The following is a 12,064-nucleotide window of genomic DNA, read 5'->3' on the forward strand; positions in this document are numbered from 1 at the left end:
AAAAAAAATAAAAAAAAAAAAAAAAAAAACATGCAAACATCAATAGCTCTTCTATACACTAATGAATCCACTGAGTAAGAAATTAGGAAAAAAATACCATTCACAACAGCACCAAGAAAATTTAAATACTCAGGAATTAAACTAACCAAGGAAAGAAGCGAAACACCTCTACAACAAAAACTACAGTACTCTGAAAGAGAAGATCAAAGAGGACCTCAGGAAATGAAAAGCTATTCCCTGTTTTTGTTTGAAAGGCAGAACCAATATAGTCAAAATAGCTAGGCTTCCAAAACTATTCTGCAGATTTCATCTAATTAAAATAACAAGCAAAATACCAAGAGCATTCTTCACAGAATTGGAGAGAATAACCCTAAAATCCATATGGAACCAGAAGAAACTAAGAGTAGCAAAAGTAGTCCTAGGTAAAAATAAATATTTATCCTAAAAATTTTTATTTTCTTTGTCCTAAGAGGGATTTCTTGGCATTGGAAATAATTTTCCTGGTAGCCTCACTTCTTAAAGACCCATAGTCGGTAATTTTGGATTTCAAGGTCAGCAGATACTGAAGATTTCATTTTCTGGGATTAAGGAAAATATGTGGATTTTATAGATCACATGGGCACTGTGACCTTTGGAATGATTTCACTGGGGCCTCAGCACATTAACCTACAGGTGGATAAGAGGTGCTTATACGTAGATGTTTCTTACAACTTGCAGTGTTTTTCTGTGATTCTAGTAAGATACTTCTTTTTTTAAATAGATGTTCCTGAGGTAGCAGAAAGTTATGCTATAAATAATGCTTTGCTGTTATTGCTGCAATTTTGTTTCTATTCTCTTTTTTCATTGCTCAGTTTCCCTCTGGTCATTTGTATTTATGAAATTTGATGGATTTTTCAGGACAAAAGACCATTAAAATTGGAACAGTTTAGAGCATAGGTTTTGAAGGAATGTATTGCTCATTTGTATATGCCAAGAAATATGTTCATATAATATATATATGCGTACTTCCACTTAGCCAAGAGTCAAAATCATGTAATTCAATTTCTTCTATAAACTAACATTATTAGAAAATGCAAAGATGTTTTTTTAGAATGTCATGACCACTTTTAGCTTCTCCAAGCCTCCTGGGTTGCAGTCAGCAGTAACAGAGAAGGGTCCGTGCAGACCACTCACGGAGTTGAACTAACTGGGGACATTTCCCTGATGGAGGTGTTATAATAGTGAGAACACTGGGATACTGTTAATTACTCTGTAGACAATCAAAAAACATTTGTTCCAAGTATATTTTACCCACTAGAATTCCCTTCCTAGCCTCAATTGTCACTACAGTTTCCTCAGAAGAGGTCTGTTTATTGGCCTTACACTGTTACTAGAGGAAATGGTTCCAGAACTGGAAAATTTTCATTTCTCTGGTCTCTCGGTTTTGAAGGGCTCCGTTCCAGTTTGAGAGAAGAAAGCTGCTGGTGATAATTTGCTGTCTGCACATGAAATGCAGTTTGGGTCAGCTTTGCAATCACACTCTGTATTGTTTGAGTCGCTATTGCGATTTTCTTTATTCTTCTCATGTTCTAGACACCATTAACAATAAATTATCTTCAGTGCTCATTTTAATCTAACTGGTATAAAATGCCTGGGTACTGAAGAGGGGATTTTCTCTAAGCATAGAAACATCACGGGTGAGTAAAGGAAACCTGGATTAAGATCTAAAACTAACCCAGAACCATGAGTTGACTGATAAAATGACCCTAACACCGATGATCTGAAGCCTGTTTCACATGATGTTACCAGTGATCCGTAGAATCTGAGGTTAATCAGCCCTTTCTTCTTGCCCTGCTGATAGAGTAACCTAGAGGTTCTTCTTTCTTTGTTTCCACTTCTCATCTAGGGCAGCGGTGTTGGAGGGGGCAGGGCCTCCTGCAGGTGCAGCCCTAGCTTCTGCAGCAGTCAGCAGCCCCTGCATGGCAGATGAGGCCCCCAGTATTTAACAATACAAACAGGCATAGATCTTTAGTGTTCAAGTCTCAACGACTGCACAAACTGAAGGTACACTCTCAAGCAAATTATGTGTAACGGCTAAACATATCAATATGATGTTAATTCCTCAAAGAAAGTAAATTCTAATGATCAGAAGAGTGCGGTTGACAGCTTTTCTATTTTCATCGTACCCTAAGATGAGACAATAAAAAAAGGAATTTTTGAGGTATCCTACACACAAGGATGAAACAGATAATATTGGGAAAACACAGCATTTTTTTTTTGCATCTTCCAGAGAGACAAAAGATGATTCACATACACATACAGGACAAAGAGCAAACACCTGGAATTATTTGTGGTGTGTGGTAACACACCAGCTTCCTCAGAGCAAACAAACTCTCATAAGAAATTAAGAAAGAACTAGGGTTCTTTCAGTTCTTATAAAATCTAATAAAGGATATTTTTATCTCATATTTTCTGTGCTAGTAGTAGTTATAGATATACAAATTAGAAAAATAATGAAATCATCAGATTCATAAATAGTAAGGCATTGTATCACCTGGTGCTAATCAGAAACTGGTAAAATTGGCACTTTCACACACTGCTGCTATTAGTTTTGATGGCTGAGGTATTTTGCAAAACATATTCGATACCATCTAATATATCCAGAAACATGCACAATGCATTCATTGACTTACCAATGCCACCGGGAGATAAAACTATGGGAACATGAGGATTTATGAACAAGAATATATTGATAAAAGCATGTCTATAATTGTTTAAAAGAACAAAACCCAACAGAGCTGAAAACAGCCTGCAAGTCTATAAAGAAAGATTGACTGAATAAATCAGGATCTTGATTCTAAGTGAAAAAAAATCTAAGCAATAAAAGCAAAAAATAAAAAATAAAAAATCCTGCAGATGTATCCTTTTTTTCTAGAGTGCTACACTGGTGTGGAAATGAAATGATGGCTTTTCCATTCCTTGTCCCCAGGATATCGCCCTTCTGAAACTGGAGAGGCAGAGAGGGCCTGTGGATGGATGGCTAAGAGCTACCCTCCAATACCTGGTCATCTTTCTTTATGAAGGAGCATACTTTTAACATTGTCTGTGTTAGTTTCCTAATATCCATTGAATTGTAAGAAGAGGATTTTTTTAGCCTACTAATAATAAGAAAATTAATAAAAACATTTTTTCATCTGCAAAAATGTCAACATCTTGCAGAGTACAGTTATGCAATACATGGCCATTAAAAATAAACTTATCAACCTAGTGAAGTGTTTCATAAAGATGTGAACAAAAGCCAAACTGAATCCTGGTAATATTTTTGGACAAAATGTTTAAAGTTCTCTTCTTTATATATTCTTTTAAAAGGTAGAGGCAGAAGAAAAATATAATGAATATCAAGGGTACAATTAAAACTGCATTATAAAAGCCAGATTATTGCCTTCTGCAGAGACAGGAAAGTCACAAAAGGAGATCACTGTTCTCCTGTTTATGTGTGGGTTTTGTGAGAGTCCATGATGGACACAAACTTTCTGGTATCACAAGAGGAAAGTGTGACCGAAGACTGGGAGAACCTTTCAGGGACGCTTTGAGGGCAGGCAGGACATCACCATCACATGCAAATTCCAGAGCAGGACTGTGTATGGCATGGATCTGCCTTTATCCACCTCAGCTTCCCTATGTTAAATTGCCCTCCTTCCCTTTATTTCTATTCAGTCTTTTAATTTGGCTAATAGTCAAGATAGGGGAATCTCCTGCTGTGTGTATTTCATATGTAGGGTCATCAGTGTTTAAATACTGACCTTCAAAATCAAGAGACCTTAGCCGGGCGTGGTGGCGCACACCTATGGTCCCAGCACTCAGGAGGTTGAGGCAGGAGGATCGCTGTGAGTTCCAGCCCAGCATGGGCTACCAAGTGAGATGAAGGCCAGCCTGAACTATATATGAGACTCTGCCTAAAATAAAAGTCAAGAGACCTTAAACTCGTGTCATCAAAATCATAAATACTGACATTTCTGGTATCAGACAGAAGTGAGAGAAAGGCCCAGGGACTACAGACACCACCAGCCCTTCCATCGCAGTGTGGGGAGGGTGGCTTTGGGTGGAATTCCCAAAGGACCGGATCCAGGCAAGGGTACAGGTTTGAAACTATAGTAAGCAGTTTAAAGAAGAAGCAAAAATAATAGAATTGTGGAAGAGAGGAGAGAAGGGCAGGGGAGGGGAGAGGAGTTGCAAAGTAGGAGTAGCCTCAGAACAGTGAGAAAGGTCTACCTCAAAGGCACCCACTACCTAACTGTGCCCCTCTCCATTAAATAGCTGACATGTAAGACTGTTTAATTAGAAGAAGTACGAGACGCTGGTGGAGATGTTTAATTTTAGCCTTTCATTCTTTACTTTTAGTATGATTCAGCCTATTTGTTTTCAGCTTTTGGCTGCATTTAAGGAAGCAGATGTTTAACCTCCTGTTCCTTGAGCTAGTAATCTCTATAATTAAGAGCTTTGAAAGAATATTGGAAAGGGTACAACCTAGTTCTTGGATAAATTTATGTCTGTGCGTGGGAAATGTGTTTCCTTCCGACTGCTTTAATTATCATCTTGAGCATCTGTAGCACTTGTTTAGCATTTAAAATGTAACAACAGAGCTTTACTTGAGAAAGATTGCAGGTTCTTGAATGACTTCTTTCAAATTTATCTGCTAAGTTTTACTTCCTTATTTGTAACCAGTGAATTCTCATGGACAATTTTCAAATTTCGCATGGATAAGTAAGAGTGAGCTCAGATCAGCTTGGCTCTGCTACATGAACAACTAAACCGTATAATTTCAGTGGCTTTAAATCAATAACAGCTTCACACAAACTCCAGCGAATGGCTTGACTTTCCTGCATATTGAAGTAATGCTGTCTTGAACATGGAGCCTCCTGAGACAGGGAAAGAGGAAGTGGAAGGGTGTGCATGTGACTTCATTTGGATCAGGACATACAGCCACACACTTCACTTTCCTCACAATTATAAAGTGGGACCCACGGGCCAATGCAATCGCAAGGCGAACCAAGAAAGGCAGGAGCCTTGGTGGATGGATATTTGACAAGCACCTTGAGCTTCTACCTCAGATATCAGTGTCTCAAATAAGACTTTGAATAGAAAAGCAAAAGAGGAGGACAATGTTTTCAATCCCGTGCCTTTTCTGTTTGCTTGAGGTGACACAACGCTGTGGATCAGAGTTCACCGAGTCTGTGGAAGGCACTGATTCCCATTGGAATGGTGACACTCATAGCTGCATGGCTACGTGGAACAGATGGGGAGAGTAAGTTCAGTTTGGAGTGAAAGCTACAAGTGACCGCCGTGAAGGGTGACAGTCAAGGAAAATAGGCAACAGGGTTGGAGCATGAAAGAGAGAACAATATTTAAGTAACAGGTATTTCTGGAAGGGACTGGAGTAACTTCATTTTCAATTTCATTACTTCCTTCACACCGTGGTCCCTCCTTTGGCATTATTGTGTATGATTGCCCTATTTCTCTTTCTATTTCTTTACTTCACCTAATTGGTTATCCCTAGATAAAAAAAACCTTAGTATTTTAATATAAGAAGAGAAAAGGGGGAAAAGGTAGAAACAGGCTAATGTTGCCTCAGTTTGATTAAAACTGGACTGATGTAGAAAGAACACACAAGGGAGGAGGAGGCTGACGATCAGAGGTGCTGAAGGTAGAAATTAGCTGACAAGCTGGGCATGATGACACACACCTGTGATCCTAGCGCTCAGGAGATTGTTTGAAGTTCGAAGCCAGCCTGGGCTACATAGTGTGTTCAGGGCCAGCCTGAACTACACAGCAAGACCCTGTCTCAAAAAACCAAAAAAATAAAATAAAATAAAATAAAATAAATCACTCAATAGACTACTGCGGTTACAAAATGCAATAAAATGAAGATCTACATAAAAATATTTGGAGATAAAATGAACTGCAGGAAATATAAGAACTGATGATATCTGGGAACTATCACAATGGAGAAGATTTTTTACATTGGATGAAAAGAAGAAGAATGGAATAGGATCTGGGATGGAGTGAACAAACATACATTAAAACAAATTCATCAAAACAATGCCAAGTTAATTCCTAAAATCACTCACTCTTTAGGACAAGTGAATGCTGCAGTCAAATTTCCCTTAGAATTAATGAAATATGTCATGGGCTGCCCTATGATAGCCTTACAGACAGAAGAAAGTATCTTGGGGATTTGAGAACCACATGCATCCTGTGCTTAAATAGTGATGATAAACGCTTCACTGTCAAACTGAGGAGGTGAGCACTGGCCTTAGAGAGAGGGGCCAGTTTGGACTTTTCCACTGAATATTAACACAAGTAATACATTAAACAGCAAACACACCCATACACTCACAAACATATACATGTACTTCTTGAAAAGTGAATAATTAGTTGTGTGATCTTGAACCAGTTGACCTGCTCCCCAGGTCTCTGTTTCTCTATAATGTGAAGGTTGCAGTAGGTGCTTTGAACAATCCTTTAGTCTTCAAGAATTCTAAGAATTACCTACGAGGTAGAGTAACTTCCTGCAGAATATCACACAGTTATCTTCTCTGCTCTGCCCTGTTTAACATTTTTATCTGTAATTTACATACATATATTTTTAGCAACTTTGAGGTTGAAAGAAATCTGAGTGGCACAGTTAAGTGACAGATGGCAAAAAAAAAAAAAAATCAATATGAAATTCCTGGCAGGAATCTGGAAATAATACCACAAAGAACTATCCAATACTTGGACTAAATGTTGTTAGATCTCAGGATATATTTTTTCAATAAATATAATATCAAAGATGTAATGTGACTTCTAGGCCTAACTTCACAGTCCTGTTTTGTTAAATTCTGAACTGTGGGTTGTAGTCTTCTTTAGTTTATTATTTCTACCCTTCCAAATCTCTTACGAGTTTGACTTCATCTCTCTACACAGCCCACCCTCAAAACAAAAAATGTTCTTCCATAATGACCTTAACTAGATGCTATCCTAAAATATTTTATTATTTTTAAAAATTTTTAAATGATCTTAATAAAGTGGAGTTATGGCTTTCATGTCATAGGTGAAGGATAGGTTCTAAAACATTACCAGACAAAGATAAAAGATCCTATACTCACACTGCCATTGAAAATTCTGTGGGAAGATGCCACAGTAAAGACCAGTCGGTGGTATTTGCACAGTTCCAGCACAGTTACTATTCCATTGTTGGAACAGATTGTTGCTTCTTCAGTTAAGCACCAGATGAAGTAGTTGGCTTGCATTCAGGAGCCATATTGTACCAAAAAATACACATCTTAAAACACTAGACTCACACAGAGTACACCCAGAAGCTTATTCTGTGGGCTACTTGGTTTTTAGTCCCTATTTGTCCTCAGTCTTGAGCAGACACTGATTGAGCAGAAGCTTACAGGGATGGGATGAATTCTCTGTCTACCTACTACTTGCCCGTCTCAAATGCACTTCCAATGGGATCATCCTGAACAGACAGGAAGGAAACTAGAGAGGGAGGACAGTTTGAACAACTGATTTATCTGCTTCTAATCCTCAGCAGTTATGTTAGATTTATATTCTTAACATGCCAGAAAAATCCATTATGTTCTCAATAGGAAATTATGAAATTCTTCCTAAAGGCCAAAGGATGGGATTTGTGAATGATGGATCACATCCTGAAATGTACGAGATCAGAGCAGTGGACGTTGGCTTGAAATTCACCTTGAAGGTGGACGTTGTAGTGGACTGGAGAAACATGGAATGGACACTGAAGGGGGCGCAGCAGGAACAGCATCTAGGCTATTTCCTGCCTCCCACTACGGCTAAGGATTGGGTTGCAGGATCATCTATCCTTTCATTCAAAACTCCAATTACTGCATGAAATTCTCAGCAGCCTATCTCATGCCTCCATGGCATTTTTTTTTTACACAGATTATGTTTGGAAAATGTACTAAACTATGTTAAAATTCATCAAATGTTACAGGAAATTTTATACAATGAAAAATGTGAACCAAATTTTTTGTTGCCAAATTTGGTAATTTTAAATAATTAATATCTTACATTGATGGGAATGTGGAAAAGCATGTACTTTCTTACAGAATTCACGGAAATAAAATTATTATAGGCAGCTTTGTGGGTCACTTAGCAGGATTATTTTTTATTTTAAAAGATGTATAACCCAGCAATTCCACTTCTTTATATTAAAAAGAATTAATTCCCACACTTGTGACAAAAAGAAATCCTTATGTCTATGAACACAGAATAATGTATAAAAAATTTCATTGCAGAACTATTTGTATTGGAAAAGAAAGGAAGAGAAATGAATTAGGCGTCTACCACGAAAGCAAGTTAGATAAATTATGGGACATCACTATCATGTGTACTGGTTTAATGGAATTGCCATAATGTAGTACCACTGACTGGGTTGCTCAAATGGAAACATTTTCTCATAGTTCTGCAGGGCTGGAAGTCTGAGATCAAAGCGTCAGTAGAGTTCATTTCTTCCAATGCTTGCTACTCTCCCTGACTTGTTAGATGACTGTCACATCCCTGTATCTTCACATATGAGGTCCTCTGCATCTGTTTCTGTCCCTATTTCCTCAAGTCACCTCAGATTAGAGCCCACCTATATGACCTCATTTAAATGACCTCTTTAAATCCCTTATTTTCAGATACATTCACATTCTGAGGTACTAGGATTTAGACCTTTCACATATAAATTTTAGGGAGATATTCTATTCACATTGCTATAGTTTGCTATACTACAGTTAAAAAGAAAGAGGCTATAAGCATAGACATAGAAAGTTCCGGAAGATATAAAGTGAAGTTTAAAGTACAAATTAATCTCATTTACTTTAAAAAATTTAATATTTATTTATGAGATTTTAGAGGTGACTTCTGGTGGGGAAGCTAGTTGTTATGGCACCAATATGGTTTGTCTCCTCAGACTCATGTAGGGGTTTAATCTCCATTGTGAGGTATTAATTAAGATGGTGGAAACTCAATCCGACCTTAGTATTTAGAAGTGAGGTCTTTGGGTAGTGATTAGGATTAGATAAAGTAGAGTTCTCATGACTGAATCTGGATGATTTTATAAGAAGGTGGAGACTACAAGTTTCACTTACACACACACACACACACACACACACACACACACACACAACCTGCCTCTTGCTACAGGAGGTCCTGTGCCATCTCAAGAGTGATAGCAAAAAGGCAGTACTACATGTGATCCCAAACATTGGACCAGAATTGTGATTAAAATAACCCTCTGTTCTATCTAATGTATATGTTCTGTGGTATTGTGCTATTAGCAACAGGAAACAGAATAATACACTGGAATATGAGAGATAATCAAGGGATGCGTTCTTCTTTTTATCATTTGAAGTTTTACAAGGAGAATATATTTCTGGATCATTTGCTAACCCTCATCCAAAAATATTCCAAAACCAAAGCAGACAAACATGTGCTCTCTGTAAAATTAAATGTAGAACCATGCATAGTAAAGAAGGAAAGTCCTTCCTGGTCACATTTATTAAATAGCCGTCACCAATTGTTTTCTTCACATACATATGGGGACACAAAGGACAGGTTTGGGCCTTTATGGAATTTTTGGTTCAAACTGGGAAAATCTCATAAATGGATAACAGCATTAGTTATAATTACACTTGGACAAAAGGCACAAACCAGAACCATACTGGCAAATCTAGAAAAAGATCACTCTATAGAAATAGATCTCTTCTTGCACATATGAGAGATAACCGGTAATATAAGGACCTACTTTTCATCAGTTTCCCTCTTAGATATCTTTAACCATCAGAACAGCGAGGTTCACCTCACCTCACCATCCCCGGTGACTGCATAATAGTTCATGGTGTAGATGCACTGCAACCCCATATCTTCACATGATAAGAATCCATTATTGATAAGAATGACCTTTAAAAATCATTCTAGGGCAGGGGATTTAGCTCAGTGGTTTCACCGCCTGCCTCGCAAGCACAAGGACCTGAGTTCGATCCTTAGTACAAAAAAAAAAAAAATCACTCTAAACTAGTTATTTTGTTTTCGTCAAGGAGATTTGTGTACATGGCAGAAGAAAAGAAAGTTAGACATGGAATCTCCTCAACTAGAAAGCTCAAATCTTCTCATTTGGTTCTGGTGCCATTCCCTTAAGTAATCACTGCTATCAGCTTACAGATCATTATGCTTTTAGTAGTTAATTTCATAACTTAGAACAATATTACATTTATTTCTTTTCTGGACTAAAACATATAATGTCTACATCAAAGATGAGAAATATACTGCATTTATACTACTTCCCACAACTTCACCCCACCTCCAAAGCCTCATTACGTGAGGAAATGAAAGTGATTAGAGTCCCACTGATACAGGAGTGATTACAGACTCCCAGAGCTACCTGCAATTAAAATGTTTTCACGCAAACCAATTTCTAACTGATAGCACAAAGAAAAGCAAAAACAGAATTTTTGGATGGGGAAGCCCAATGAATAGGGTCCCCTCCTCTAGGGCCAATTCTCATTCTTTACCAAGGGAACAGCTATTTCCTACTTCCTCCAAATCACATCCTCTTCAAATGCAAGGCTGTCCTTTCTGAGATGTTGCTTCTGCCTCAATAGATTGGTTATTTGTGTACATTTTTAAAAGTTTATCAGTAGAGGACTGTCTTTACCAATGTGTATCGGCCTATTCGTTTGGAAAATATGAAGAAAAGGAAGGAAAACATCTCATAAATGCCTTCTTTCACCTCTTCAGTTGCTACCACTAATGCACACTTATAGGTATTAATCTTTCACTGAGTCCATTTTACTGAAGTCAAAAGCCTGAAAACTCTACTGATATTTCTGCTTTCCCAAGAGGTGAGTACTGCCTAATAGAAAACTTCCTTATCAGGGGAGAAGGGTGACTCAGCCCCTGTGTCTGTCATTGTAATGAGATTTACAAATGAATGATTGCATTAAGGGGATTATAAATCGTTTCATTATCTTGATTTAATCTTTATATTAACTTAATAGAAACCTTGGTCAGGGAAATCAACCAGGAATACGATGTCATTTGCTAATGAAAAAATTGCATCAAAACAACCAGAAGGTTTTGACCCAGCTGAATGTATACAGTTATAAGCACAGTGGATTAGCACAGTCTTGTTCATTCCTTTCTAAAGAAGGAAGAAAGGAAGGAAAAGAGGGAGGGAACAAAGGAAGACAAGAAAGGAAGAAAGGAGGAAGGAGATAGAGGGAGAAGGAAGGAAAAGGAATAGTTCAGTTAGGAGAATTTCATATGCTTCCACTTAATCTAGCTTTTCCTTTAACAAAAATGGGGGGTCAAGTAATATATTAGACATTTTATGGCTTAGCAAGCAAAAGTTCTAGATTGGAACCATAATAGGTACAATTTTAAAATATCCTCTCAGTATTGGATTGTTAACAAAGTGTTTCCCCTGGACTGTCCTGATTCTACGATTCCTACGTGTCATGTGACTACGGACCAGTTTATATATATGAAGTTTTACTGATAGGACACAAAACATTTGGACAGGGCTGAAAGTTTTCTTACTTAGAAAAAGCAATCAAACCATAGATCTTGATCTCAAACGTGAGCACTGGACTCAGAAAGGAGTCTTCTTAGAAGAATAAACCTTTTTCCTACAGCTAGAATAAAAAAAAAAAACTTGGTAAGCTGATATTTAGAAAGTTGGGTAGAGAGCCCTGATGATAGGGGCACGTTTAGAATTTAAATGTCCAAGGACACTTTCTGTTCCTGTGAGAAAACAGAGAATTTGAGGGAGAATGTCTGTGTGTTCTTAGAAAGAGCTCCAATTGACTTCCTAGGATGCCAAAACCTAAATGCATAAATCTTATACCAAACTTGTAAATAACTTCAGTGGAATCCAAATTTAAAATCTTATAAGTACTTAATTTCTTCTTTGTGCTTAAATATTTGTTGAATTCTTTCTACTGTGTTTAAGCCTTTATGCTCTCTATTACGGAGGCTGAAAACTGAATAAGGCAGAAGCCCTAACTCTGAATGAGCCCTAAGATAGACC

General features: G+C 37.5%; 1 pseudogene; it reads right to left on the reverse strand.

The window, feature by feature from the left end:
- Positions 1 to 7,271, reverse strand: part of LOC104860938 — a 50,568-nt pseudogene extending 43,297 nt beyond the window's left edge.
- Positions 7,272 to 12,064: the final 4,793 nt, after the last annotated feature.

The sequence above is a fragment of the Fukomys damarensis genome, unplaced genomic scaffold (genome assembly GCF_012274545.1).
Source record: "Fukomys damarensis isolate Sample0158 unplaced genomic scaffold, DMR_v1.0_HiC HiC_scaffold_18, whole genome shotgun sequence".
Taxonomy (NCBI): Eukaryota; Metazoa; Chordata; class Mammalia; order Rodentia; family Bathyergidae; genus Fukomys; species Fukomys damarensis.